General features: G+C 33.9%; 1 long non-coding RNA gene across 1 annotated transcript; it reads left to right on the top strand.

The window, feature by feature from the left end:
- Positions 1–7,137: 7,137 nt before the first annotated feature.
- Positions 7,138–9,396, top strand: LOC128285712 (uncharacterized). The gene is made up of 3 exons (XR_008276253.1): positions 7,138–7,314; positions 8,231–8,515; positions 9,155–9,396. It is a non-coding gene; the product is annotated as an uncharacterized LOC128285712 (long non-coding RNA).
- Positions 9,397–14,946: the final 5,550 nt, after the last annotated feature.

Below are 14,946 nucleotides of genomic sequence, written 5' to 3'. Positions count from 1 at the left end.
ATTATTAATTGTATTGAAGTTTTAATTAATTGACACTGCTGCATGCTTAATCTTCTAAGGTAGCTGAAGGTTAAATTAGCGACAGTATTAAACGATACATTAGCCTTGCATAACTTGTAAGATTATTGTGATTAAATTGTTTCAATATAGGAGTACGTTGTTATTTCACTTAATCTTATACTTATGAAATTGATTAATTGTTTGAATTGACATAGTAATATATTCGAGAGATTAATTGGATTAGTAAGTTTATATGTGCATTAGTTAGCAAAATACCAAGTTGTTGTGAAATTATTCGTAACAGCATAAACATGAGTTCAGTAATTTTAAGTTAAAGAATGTAATTGATCTAACACATTTATGTCATATTGATTAAACTTGTTTTAGAAATCGTGCATTGGAATTTTACCATTTATTTTTCTTATATTACTTAATTAATTTTTAGATTTTAAATCACTTCTTCAACTTAACATATTTTTCTTCACCAAAGTGTTTAATTTTACACTTCATAAATATTTTCTTTCTCAGTCTCTGTGAGTACGATACCTTGACATTTACTTGTCACTTTATTGCTCGATACGATTGTGTATACTTGCACATTTCCGTTGTTCGACCCGCCAAGGGTACTGTATGTATTATATTGATGAAGTGTTGTTACTAGAGAACTGTACTGACAACTTGGTATAATGTATCTGTATTATTCAGTCTCGAAATTGTCTTTATTTTTGGGTTACTATCAGTAACCTGATAACGACTCTGTGTCATTTGGAACTCATTCAGTGTAATTGAACTAACTTTGTTACCTTTCTTCTCAGGGTTAAGTAGTAGAAGAAGATTAGTAGAAGGGGACTACGCTAGAGCTGCGCCTGCAAGTGAGCCACTTGTCTATTTTGTGTCATGCATAGCTAGTTGGCAGATGGTGTATATATGCGTTGGTACTTAACTTTTGTTTTTACCCACAACCGTATTATTTTTGTCTTAAAATGGAACTGGCCTTTATTATTCACGTGTACGCCAAACTACATTGATTCACAGTTTACAAACTTGCCCTTTTCTATTAAGTGTATGCGCCATACATGACAGCATATGTTTTAAAGATTTCCTTTATTAATCCCTATTATTTTCTTTAAGGATGTGTTACTAAATGAACCAAGACTAATGATCTTTAACTTAAAGAAGAACCCTTACAACTGATTTCTCAAATATTTAAATTAAGCCAAAAGAATTGAATCTATCAGTAACACCTTAGTCTGTTGGACAGTTTGTTTGGTTGATTGATATATGCCATGTCTTCCGAATGGGCTAAGGGGTTTTACAACATTCATTAGGCCTAGTGATGTTTATAACAACCCGATTTTCAATGGTGACAAAACAATAGTTTTGGGACCACAAATTTCCGTTGTGTCAACTTATAAATATTATTTATGGAATATTTTTGGAGTCACTAGGGTCGTATTAATTTTTGGTTAGGAAATTTTATCGTTTGAATAGCTAATTTATGAAAAAGGACTAATTTGTAAAAGATACAAAACTTATCAATTAATGCAATTGGATGATTTAATGGCCTAATTAATAAATGTGGGAGGACCAATAGGGAAAATAGTTCTTATTTCAGATAGCGGATGGTAATGGGTATTAAATTTAAAGAAAAATTGAATAAAAATTTAGTATAATGACAATTTTGTAATTAAAAAAAAGTTAAAACAAAATTAAGTAAAGATTAAGCACTTTCTTCTTCATTCTATCTTCAACCTTGTCGAAAAACCATGGAAAATTAAGCTTGGAGAATCATCCAAACATAGTATCTTGCATGTGAGTGATTTCTATACCCGTTTCTTGTAATTTTTATGTTTCCTTGAATAAATTAAATACATGTATTAAGATACGAAGGCTTCTTATTCCATAATAATGAAAGCATTTTTTCACTCTTTCATATACTAGGGATTTCAGTTGGAAAAGAAAATGCTCCATACTAATGGATTCGGGTCCATAACCATGGGTTCCAATGCACGAGATCTTGTAGCACTTACCAATGAGGCCCTATCGATTAGTATTACACAGAAGAAATCAATTATAGACACTAATACAATTAGATCTGCTCTTCTTAGACAAACTTGGGATTTGCGATCCTAGGTAAGATCGGTTCAGGATCATGGGATCCTTTTCTATCAAATGGAAACGACCATGTGACCCCTATTTTGCAAAATTTTCATCTTTTTGCTAGATTTTCTAAATTGTTTCAAATTGGTCCCAAATTATTTCTAAGTTATTTTTAAGGCGTCGAGGGCTCGATTTAAGGACAATATGCATGCGTATGAATGTTTTATAATGTGATTCTAATATTAAATGATGTAATGTTCAAATGTTTCTGATTGTTTAGTAATAGTCTATAATCTTAATCCGGTGAAAGAGACGGGTTAAGGGGTGTTACAATGTCATTTGGTATAGTTACCAAATTAAATATCGAAACCAAACTCAAGTGCCAAATTTAACATTAAAAATCAAGCTCAAGTACCAAATAATATATTAACCTATATGAAATTTCCTTTTCACGAAACTAATTTTCCCTGTTTCTTGTATGCTTGCTAGTTTCAAACAGACATAAATATTGGTTTTTTCTTTGGTTGGACAAAGTGCAATAACCACATCTTTTTTACCTATAACGATATACATGGGTTGTCTAGTCATGCATAACTGAGAGAATATGCTTAGCTAGCTTTCATTCCAAAGAGTGAACCATAAAACCCTCTCCCTCTCTCTCTCTCTCTCTCTCTCTCTCCATATATATATGTATATATATATATACTTTTATGACTTGACTTAGATAAAACTATAGAATTAAGTTGAAGATTTCATCTTAATAAAAGTTCTAACTTAATTTGGATTAATTTCTAATGCAAAATTTTTAATCCTTGTTTTCTTTTGGTCCTTTAAATGGCTATTGTTTCTTATAATACCACATTACATAGTAATAGCATCACTGGTGTTAATTTCATAACAATCTTTTCAAAAGTAGAAAAAATTCACAACTTGCAATATGTGTACAGATATAATATACTTTCTGCATAAAAGGGAATATTGGTCTTCAAGTACTACATCAGAAAGTCATACTAATTAGTTATCGTAAAAATGCTATGGATTAGGATTTTGGAAATAAGATTAGGTTACATACTTCTTACAAACTAGAATGGAGTGTAAAAAAGAAACATTTCGATTGACATCTTGGTGTTGTCATAAAGTCACTACCAGAGTGATGAATAGTTTAAAATCATAAGTTGAAGAATGATTCCTATAAAAAAATGCAAAATGCAAAAATCTAAACAAAGATTAATCTTAAGTAACTTATGGTTTTTCACAATTATCCACATTTTTAATGTTATTTGAACCTACATAATCCTATTCATATAATGTTGTTCCTATCTATGATTGAAGTGAATATTTAATTTGTATTTCTTTGCATTTGTACCAATAGTAACTTTTTCAAAATTTTGAGTTTCAAATGGAAACTACATTCTACAACATAAATCCATTTATTTATTTTGAGTTTGTTGATATTTGAAAACAACAACAACCTTTTGAAGAAATGCTTTATATCTAAATATTTTTTGAAGATATGTAGTCTGGTCTATTAATATATGTTTCACTGATAACTTTCATATTTAGAGTTATTTTAGTATAGTTTTCATAGTATTTTAAGAGGTAATTTTAGCATTTAAATTAGTTTTTACTGTAACAGCCCGATTTTGGGCCTAGTCAGAATAGTGGTTTCGAAACCACTATTCCAAAGCCAAAAAAATATTTTAATAGTATTCTATGTGTGACAGCATGATTATAAAGGTGCATGAAAAATTTGGTGAATAAATTTTAGCATTTGAGAGCTTAATTGCGAAAAAAGACTAAATCGCATAAAGGGTAAAAGTTCAATTTCACTTGATAGACATACCAAATAGCTAGAAAGCCAAAAATTTAAGGTGTTTAAAGGGCAAATAGACCCTTAAAATGCAGCATGGCTGGCCATAGGGACAAAGAATTAGGCTAGTCAATGTTAGGTAAAAATTTGGTGACTTGTTTGACTAAAAAGAAATAAAATAAACAAAAGACGTTATCACCCATTTCACTTCTTCTTCTTCACTGAAATTCTCAGTAAAAATAAGGGTTTTGAAGCCTTGAAATTTTAACCAAGCTAGCCTCTTGCAAGTAAGTCAATTTGAGGGTTATTCTTGATAATTTTTGTACTTTTGAGACCCCTAAACCTTAATCTAGCTATTGAGGGGACTATTTTGTGAAATGATTGATAGTCTAGGGGACTTACCATGAAAGGATTTTTATGTTTGCTGAGTTTTTATGGAAGAAAATGAGTCTTGGTTGTTGAGTGAATGACTTTTGTGAAAGGACTTCTCATGAAAACCCTAATAGGACCATTTTGTAAAGTTTGTAAAATAAATAGTAATTGTCGAGACCATTTTTTTAAATCGAATTTTGGAAAATGGGAATCGACTTTAAAAACGAAAATGGGAGTCGCCACCAATCTCTTTAGGTGTGATTGGATCACCTTTAAAACATTTTGTTTTAAAATCATTAGTTTTGGTCTACGAAATAAAAGATTGAGTTCGGGAGTCGGTTACGTACGAGGAAGGGTTGGCACCCTCGTAACACCCAAAAATTGGTACCTAATTGATTATCAAGTGTTTTTAATGTCGGAAATTCAAAAATTTTAAGATGCAATCCCTTTTAGAATATTTTGATTTTTTTTTTGTAAATTAGAGTTTAGTCGTATCAAAGTATTAACACTAAGTTAGCTTTTTAGAAATCCCTATCTCGAAACAACAAAACGCTACATCCAATAAGTTAGGACATGTTGCTTTGCGATTCCAAGACAGTTGCTCACGTTTTGCAAACATTTAAAAACTAAGAAGGGTACTTGATTATTTGAACTCAACGAGAAAAGTCGCAACCTAATAAGTTAGGGCACTACTTTCTTCAAATTTCCAAACACCAAGCATTGCCTTTATATTTTTTGAAAACTTTGGGGCCTTATTTTTTTAAAAAAAACATGATGCGTGGGGAATTATATTGTATTATAAATCATACATAGTAACATATTATTGTAGTAGGTATATAATACATGCATTTAAACAAAATGATGGCAATAATATAAAGATCGCGCATTAGATACATACATATAAAAATAATATATACATAGCAAATATTAACCATATGCATACAAGGATATATATATATATATATATATAGCATGTATTGAGAAATGAATAAACAACACGTGCAAACATACAAAGTAATAATTAAATAATGCATGATATACACAAAAAATAATAATACAATATCAATGTACATGTTCATAAAATAAATATATAAAATAATATATAACACATGATATATGCAATATATATATATATAAATGAAATGACTTATTATTAACAAAATATACGTATAATATAAATAAAAACATAATATTTAATAATAATCTTAAAATAGTGTTTGCTATACAATATATAAAACATAATAACAAAATATTTATAAAAGAATAATTATTATATATAAAATATATTGGGTTTAAAAACATAAAATAAAAGTATGTAAAAGAATTTATAAAATAACGATAACATAAAAATATCATTTTAAAGTAATACATAATAAATAAATAATTAATAGTTTAATATGTGTATAATATGAGTTAAAATATAATTTTATTTATAAATTTTAAAATTTTAAATAATATAATGAATAATATAAACATAAATAATATAATAGATAATATATGATATATATGACAAAAAAGTAATATAGAATAAAAATAAAAATACAATAAATATAATTTAAATATGTAGGAAATAAGAAATATATAATATAAAATAACAAAAATATATATGTAAGAACAATATATATAAATAATTAATAAATATATAATACAAGTAAGATATAATAATAATATAAAAATAATAATGTAAAATAATAATAATTTGTGAAAAATAAGATATAATAAATAATAATAATATATATAATAAAATAATCTTATAATGTATAATATAAAAGTAAGGTAAAAAAATAACAATATATATATATATATATATATAAAATAAATATAGGGCTAAATTTAAGGTTCAACAAAATTATGGGGCGAATTTAAAAGAAATAAATTGAATTAAGGCCTTAATTAAAACGCACACAAAACAAAAGGGACTCACTGGGAAAATTTCCTATTCCCAAAACGACTGCGTTTTAAACTTACACTTAAAGCAGCTACTTCAGGGATTAAATCGCAACTGAGGCAAGATAATAGGGTTAAATCATAAATAAAATAAAACTTAATTGTAAACACAAAAAAGGGTAGAAGGATCAATTGGGTAATTAACCCAACTCTGAAAATGCGCGGATCCTCCCCGGGTAACCGGGTTAACGCGCGGATCCTGGGGGGTTTAAAACGTCGTGGTTTTATCAAGGCTATATAAGCCAACTTCTTAATTTTAAAATCATTTAGAAACCTGGTTCTAAAAAAAAAATCAAAGAAATCCTCTGAAATGGTTCCCCGGTCCTCTGAGCTCCGGCCCTAGGCCGATCTGCTCTGTTCATCGGACCTCCGCGTTCAGATCCACGCGCCGTCATCGACTCCGCCACATACGACGGTTGGAACCTGAAAAGCTTCGCTTTTCAGGGCGATTCTCAAGGTATTTTCTTCCTCTGTAACGCCCCAATTTTCGGGAATCCTGTGAATGTTGGTATAGGTTTAATTATGTTAGTGGGCCTCTAGAAAGCCCAAACTTAAGATAGAACCCGACAATTTTAGTTAATTTTTGTTCCATAAGAAAAAGGGGGTGAAATTATGAAATAGAATCTATGTGAAAATGTTTGAAAATGCTATAGGCTAAATTGAAGTGACCAAATAAATAGGAGTGCAAAATAGGAGGATTTGCATGACAAACCTCCCATTTTACATGATGTGGCCAGCCATCATGTTGTTGTAGACAAAATGTACACTTGATATCCATAATTTATGGTACAAATTGATAATAGGTTAGGTAAATGTTCAATGATAATAGGTTAGGTAAATGTTCCATGATAATGGGTTAGGTAAATGTTTCATGATAATGGGTTAGGTAAATGTTTCATGATAAGAATTTCATGTCTTTTGTATTAAAGAATTAAATGGATGAAATATGAAGTTTTATTAAAAGAAAAAGGGGTGAAAAGAACAAAGTTTTGTCCATCTTTGTTCATCATAGCTGAAAGTTAGAGAAGAGAAAGGAGAGGAGAAAGCTCTTGAGTGTTCGGTCATTAGGAGGAGGAAAATTAAAGGTAAGTTCTTGGTACCTTGCTTCTATTTTGAGGTTCATGAGTTCTTCTTGATTCTACCTTAACTCTTGAAGTATATTTTGATTTTTAGTTGTGTTGTGAGCATTTAGTCATGAATGAAAATGAAGGAAATGGTTGTTGTTTCATGTTCTTTTGATGAAAAATAGAAGATAGGTGAAGTTGAGCCAAACAAATGAGCATGCATGAGCCTTAGATGTTAAAGGGAAAAATCAGCTAACATGTTGTGCTTTAAAATGATGAAATGGAGATTATACTTAAGTAAAATCATAGATATGTGATGATTGATTGGTGATATACATGTTTAAATAACAAGCATGCAAGTTAGGTGTGAAAGAGTGATTTGGTAATAAATCTGCTTGGGACAGCAGCAGTAACATGACTTTGGAAAATCACCATAAATTGTGGGAGATGAATTAGAAGCTGAATAAATTATGTAATTAAATCTTATTGAGTCTAGTTTCTAATTAAATAAACAAGAACATATTTTGAATTCTGTACGATGAGAAATTTGATTCGTAATGAAGAGTGGTTAGATTAGTCAAACAGTGAAACATGGGAAACTTTGAGAAAAATCTGGTATTGATTGGCTAAACCAAAAATTCTGAAAATTTTATGGATAGAAGATATATGAGTCTATTTTCAGGGAAAATTAACGTCACTTGATTTGGAGTTTCGTAGCTCCAGTTATAAATAATTTAGTGACTGTTGCTCAGGAAGACAGCTTGCAGTGAAATTATGATTATGTGGTAAACATTGACAAAAATTTGTTAATGAGTTGCTTATTGATTTCTTATAAGCTTACTATGATCTGTAGGTGTGATTGGCCGAATATTGTAAGGGGTTAATACGTAGTTTGTATTTGAATAATTAGATTAACGTGTTAGTAATCCAATTGTAGGCGGTTCGTGTGTGGATCTCAATCAAGATATCGTCATAAAATGTGTGTAATCGACACCCTCTCATAGACTAGATTGGCAAAAGTCGAAAAGCAGAAATGCCGAAAAGTCAATATTTTGGGAATTTGCGAGTGTGCGAATGCTCGTAAGATAGTTGGGTTTGTATATTTGGTAATCTAAAGTAATAAACTGCAGTACGCGCGATTTCGTACATTTTGATAATTTGGGCTTAATGGGCCAAAGATCGGGTTCATGGGCCAACGGGCCCAATTCGGTAAGTATGCGCGGTAAGTGTTCTGATAGTATGTAAATAGTTAGGATATGCATGAAAACCCTGAAAGTAGTTAATTACTATAATACCCCTATGTATGGAAAATTACTGTTATACCCCTAGGTGCAAAATTACCGTTATACCCGTAGGGTTAATTTTGACTGAAAAGCATAGCGATCTGATTCTGTATGGTGGATGCCATGATTATATATTTGTTGCATGGGGACATGGGTTATATTATGGAGGAAGCGTTCTGGTGGCTATGCCACAAATACCTGATCTGGTGGCTCTGCCACATATATCTGTTCTGGTGGCTCTGCCACGATTATCTATATCTGATGACTCTGTCACATTATCTGTTCTGGCAGTCATGCTGCAAATTCTGTGGTGTGTAGCGGTTGGGTGGGTCGAGTTGTCTCCCCACACGGTGTAAGATTGGTACGGGGGTGTATACGGTTGGATATGGTTGGGTTTCTGCATAAACATGTAATATCTGTTCTGTTCTGTTATGGGCCTATGGGCTTTATTTTGAATTTTGTTCTGGGCTAAGGCCAACTTATTCTATTTATGTGGTTTGAGCTGATATAGGCTATGGTTGGGTTATTTTACACACTGAGTTTCCCCAAACTCATCCCTTTTATTTTCATCCACGCAGGTAATCCCCAACCATAGTGGGCTTTGAGCTGTGAGGGAATTCGGAGTGGCCACCCGTTCTAAAAGTTTGATTTTCTTCTGGTGAACTGGACATCCTTTTAATTACGTTTGAGGTTTTGGGCTTTTAAATGTAATAAGGCCGCTTATTTATTTTTGATGGTTTTTAATATGTATTACTAAGATAGGTAATACTTATTTTAACTGTTGAAATTGGATAGCTTTAGGGCGCGTTTTTAAAAACAACAGTTGATTTCAAAATAACACGACAACAAGCAAAGCTCCCGCAATGAAAGTATTTTCCAAAATTAATCACTTTTCCTAAAATGACTTAATCAAATTGGTTTCCTAAAATATCCATGACGTTAAGGTGTGGCAATGGCGGTATGCATGTCTAGGATTGGATCCGAAGGAGCTTGGTACTTAGCAATCCGATGGACTCACCACCTCTTTTTCGGTTTCCTACCGGTGCATGACTTCCATTCACTTTAACCCTTAATGAATTAATCTTTTGAACATCAGGTACGATTTTCTAGACTTAGAATGAAATTTTTTTTTTACGATTTTGATGTGGCATGCCGGATCCGGCCATAACTTCTGGGCTGGGTTTGGGGTGCTACATCCTCTGTCTATTTAACATATTATATATCGATTGTTTGCAAAAAAAAGAAGTAAAAATAGAAAAAAAAAGTAACAAGTCACCTTTGTTTCTCTCGAAATCCTTCTGGTATATTATTCAAAAAAACTAGATGTACAATATCTTTTGTGGTGTATTTTTCCTATGACTCTGTGTTTTTTTTCTTACAGATTTGCGAAAGGCTTTATAGCCTTAAACTATTGCCTATTTTGGAAAGAAATCGGAAGATTTCTTTCCATTTCCTGTTCTAGTATATCTGCTACCTTTTTGCTTTGATTTCTTTCCTTTTCTTGCAGGTAACTTGCGAGGATCTCGATGGTGACTATGCTGGGCACAACACAATGCTCAAGTCACGACCCACTGGTGGAGGCGTGATTGGTGGCCGAGCTAGTGCGTCGAAGGGCCTCGGGACAGTGCCTTGATGGTGGCCTTGATTTGTGGATCGGACGGATGCTCCCGAATATTCCGAAGCGATTCTTGGCGCAATAATGTTCAGGAAACCCTAGGGTTTCTTGTTCCTGTTAAGTTATTTGGACTTTTTGGGCCGCTGATGTATACGAATCAAGGGTAAAAGGGGCTTACTGGGTAATGTTTGAGTTGGTTTGGCTATTGTGGGTTAGGTCGAGTTTGAGGGTGTAATTTGGGTCATACGGGTAGTGCTTTAAATTTTGGGTCGGTAATGTTTGGGCTTTGTAACCTGGACTTGGACTAAATAAATATTTATTTATTTATCTACTTTCATTTGGTTTTAAGGCTCGGTTAAATTTGGGCTATTACAGCTGCCCCTCTTTGCTCATTGCTGTGTAACAGGAATCGAGCAAAGACTCATAAAAAGACCAAATTTGACTGGTCTTATCGAATCATGGTTCTAAATCTACTCAATGTAAATTCAAGATTGTCATGTTGATATCTTCGATCTGCTTTCTGCCGAACACAGAGACGCCAAATCTGCTTCTTCGATTTGTTCTCTGACAATACAGAGACGCCAAATCATCTTAGATTTGCTCCAGCGTAAGCACGTGAAAACCAAATCAGCTATGTCTTCTATTTGCTCCTTGTAAGCACAAGAATGCCAAATCATCTTGGATCTTGCTTCAGTGAGATTATCTAAAGAAGAGATCTGTTATGTATCTACTCCCCGTTGAAGTGGAGATGCCAGACTTTGATTTGTTCTCTGACAATACAGAGATGCCAAATCATCTTAGATTTGCTTCCTCGTAAACACGTGAAAGCCAAATCAGCTACGTCTTTGATTTGCTCCTTGTAAGCACAAGGATGCCAAACCATCTTGGATCTGCTTCAGTATAAACATTTGAAAGCCAGATATGCTATGTATCTGCTCCCCGTTGAAGTGGAGATGCCAGACTTCGATTTGCTCTCTGACAATACAGAGATGACAAATCATCTTAGATTTACTTCATCGTAAACACATGAAAGTCAAATCAGCTATGTCTTTGATTTGTTCCTTGTAAGCACAATGATGCCCAAATCATCTTGGATCTGCTTTAGTATAAACATCTGAATGCCAGATCTGCTATGTTGTGGCCTGCTACCCTACTGCTTAGGGAGTATATGCGCTTATGCCTAATGATTAGGATGCTTTGATCGAAGTGAGTCAAATGTTCCTAATTATACATGTTATGATGCAAAATGAATATGACCCTTATCCTAGACGTCACTACTCATTCCTTCATTCATCTCAAAATATTATTCCTGCTCAGCCTATAGGCCTGTACCATTCTTCAAATGCTACGATCCACTGAGGATACCTGTAGGATAATCTTTCCTTAGAATTGAATTGTTGGTTTTGTCTATTTATCCTTTTAGACTGGAAGAAAGAAATTTCTCGAGTTCTTTTATCCTTTACTTACGTGATTTTCTCGAACAAATGTCCTGTTTTAGTTTCTTGTGTTATCTAGAAATTTCAGAGTAATGCGTAAAACTTCATTTGTGAACATATTTAGTTCATCTATCATTATCTCAATGCAACATACTTAAAGAATAGTGAAAGACGAATAAATTTTTAAGAATAATTGGATTTGAATGAATTATCAAAAAGATACAAAAGGGAATTAATCTGCTAGCTTATCTTCTAGAAGAAATAAAATCTAAAGATAGCAAACAAGATAGAAGTTAGATCCTCTAGATATCGCTGCTTGAGTTCCTATACACCAGGTCCATAAAGTCTTTCTTGAGTTCAACATGTGTTTAAAAGATCCCAAGTACTCTATTGATGCCCCAGTTTGCAGCATTCTTTGCTCTTTGTTGTATCAAATATAGCAAGATTACCGTGTGCCCTTCAATATTTGAGCTGCCCTTTCGGGGTTTCAACTCAAAATCCCTTTGGTCACAAGGCGTCCTTTGTGGGTTTTCACCTTGGCCTCTCCATTTTTTTTTAAATTCAAGGCACCCTTTGCGGGTTTTCACCTTGGATTCTCCCTCTTTAGACAAAGTATTTTTTAACTGAGTCTGAATTCACTGGATTGGGTAAACTTTTCCCATCCATTTCCATTAGGATCAATGCACCACCGGAGAAAGCTTTCTTCACGACATACGGCCCCTCCCAATTCGGCATCCATTTTCCCCTAAAGTCCTTTTGAATAGGAAGGATCTTCTTCAGCACAAGGTCTCCTTCGTGAAACTCTCTTGGTCGAACCTTCTTATCATAAGCTCAGATCATTTGCTTCTGATACATCTGACCATGTCAAATGGCTTTTAGCCTCTTTTCCTCAATCAAGTTCAATTGGTCATACCGTGATTGTACCCACTCAGCTTCATCTAACTTTACCTCCGTCAAAATTCGAAGAGAAGGTATTTCTATTTCAATAGGTAATACTGCTTCCTTCCCATAAACTAGCGAGAATAGAGTTGCCCCAGTAGAGGTTCTGACAGACGTTCGATAGGCTAGGAGTGCAAATGGAAACTTCTCATGCCAATCTCTATAGGTCTCAGTCATCTTCCCCACTATTTTCTTAATATTCTTGTTGGCAGCTTCCACTGCCCCATTCATTTTTGGACGATAGGGAGAAGAATTGTGATGCTTGATCTGAACTGGTCGCAAACCTCCGTTATCATTTTGTTATTTAAGTTCAATGCATTGTCATATATGATCTTCTCAGGCATTCCATATCGACAAATGATCTCCTTCAAGAATCGACTCACTGCTGACTTAGTAACATTCGCATAAGAGGCAGCCTCTACCCATTTTGTAAAGTAGCCAATTACCACGAAGATGAACCGATGTCCATTCGAAGCTCTCGGTGATATTGGTCCAACAACATCCATGCCCCACATGGAGAAGGGCCATGGAGAAGTCATAACATGCAAAGGTGAAGGTGGTACATGAATTTTGTCTCCATAAATCTGACACTTATGGCATTTCTTGGTATAGTTGATACAGTCCCATTCCATGGTGGCCCAATAATAGCCAAACCTCATGATTTGCCTTGCCATAGTGAACCCATTTGTATGTGTCCCACATACACCTTCATGGACTTCTTCTAAAATTAGCTTAGCTTCCACAGCATCGACACATTTCAAAAGTACTTGGTCTTTCCTTCTCTTGTACAGGATATCCCCGTCTAAGACATAGTCACAAGTTAATCTTCTCAAAGTTCATTTATCATTTTCATTGGCCTGTTCAGGGTACTTACGATCCCTCACATATCACAATATATCTTGATACCAGGGGTTATTGTCATTTCCTTCCTTCTCAATGTTACAACAATAAGCTGGAGCCTCGTAAACGCTCATTTGAATTGGCTTCATTTCTTTTTCTTTATTCGCCTTGATCATTGAGGCCAAGGTTGCTAAAGCATCTGCCATCTGATTTTCGTCTCGTGGGAGATAATTGAAGGTGATGCTATCAAATTCCTCAAGTAAACCCAAAACTATCTTTCGATAACTAATCAATTTGGGGTCCCTTGTCTCTCATTCACCTCTAAGCTGATAAATAACCAACGTCGAATCTCCATATACTTCTAGGGTTTTTATACCTCACTCTATAGCTGCTTGAAGTCCCATGATGCATGCTTCATATTTAGCCATATTGTTCGTGCAATAAAAGTCCAACTTGTACGTAAAAGGATAATTATCGCCATTCGGAGATACCAAGACTGCCCCAATTCCCTTTCCGTCTGCATTAGAAGCCCCATCAAAATTGAGCTTCCAAAAAGAATTTTCAGTCATTGCTATACACATCAACTCCTCATTTGGAAAATCAAAGTTCAATGGCTCATAATCCTCTAGAGCCCTACTAGCCAAGAAGTCTGCTACCGTAGTTCCTTTTATAGCCTTTTGACTTATGTAGACTATATCAAACTCCAAAAGCAAAATTTGCCATCTCGCCATTCTCCCATTTAGAGCCGTTGACTCCATCATGTATTTCAACGGATCAAGTTTTGAGATAAGCCAAGTGGTATGGTATAGCATATACTGTCTTAATCTCTGAGTTGTCCAAATCAACACACAACACAACTTTTCAATTGGTGAATATCTCATCTCACAGTCAGTGAACTTTTTACTGAGATAATAAATTGCCTTCTCCTTTTTCCCTAACTCATCATGCTGGCCAAGCACACATCCCATAGAATTATTGAACACTAACAAGTACAGTATCAATGGTTTATCTAGGCTAGGTGGAGACAATACCGGAGCATTCAAAAAATACCGCTTGACCTTTTCAAAAGCATTCTGGCATTCCTTATCCCAAGTACCTTGATTGTGCTTTCTGAGAAGGCGAAATATAGGATTACATTTCTTAGTTAGTTGTGAAATGAACCGAGCAATGTAATTCAATCTTCCTAGGAATCCTCAAACTTCCTTCTGAGTACGTGGCGGAGGTAACTCTCGTATGGCTCTGACCTTGTCTGAGTCGACTTCAATTTCTTTTTCACTGACTACGAAGCCTAATAACTTTCCTGATCTGTCTCCAAAAGTACACTTTGCTGGATTGAGCTTCAGTTGAAATTTTCTCAACCTCAAGAACAATCTTCTCAAGACCTCAATGTGCTCTTTTTCTGTGCGCGACTTGGCAATCATATCATCAACATATACCTCAATATCCTTATGCATTATGTCGTGGAATAAGTTCACTATGGCCTGTTGGTATGTTGCCCTTGCATTTTTTAGTCCAAATGGCATTACTTTGTAGCAAAAAG

The sequence above is a fragment of the Gossypium arboreum genome, chromosome 12, assembly GCF_025698485.1.
Source record: "Gossypium arboreum isolate Shixiya-1 chromosome 12, ASM2569848v2, whole genome shotgun sequence".
NCBI classification, from domain to species: domain Eukaryota; kingdom Viridiplantae; phylum Streptophyta; class Magnoliopsida; order Malvales; family Malvaceae; genus Gossypium; species Gossypium arboreum.
This window is presented reverse-complemented; position numbering and strand designations above follow the sequence as displayed.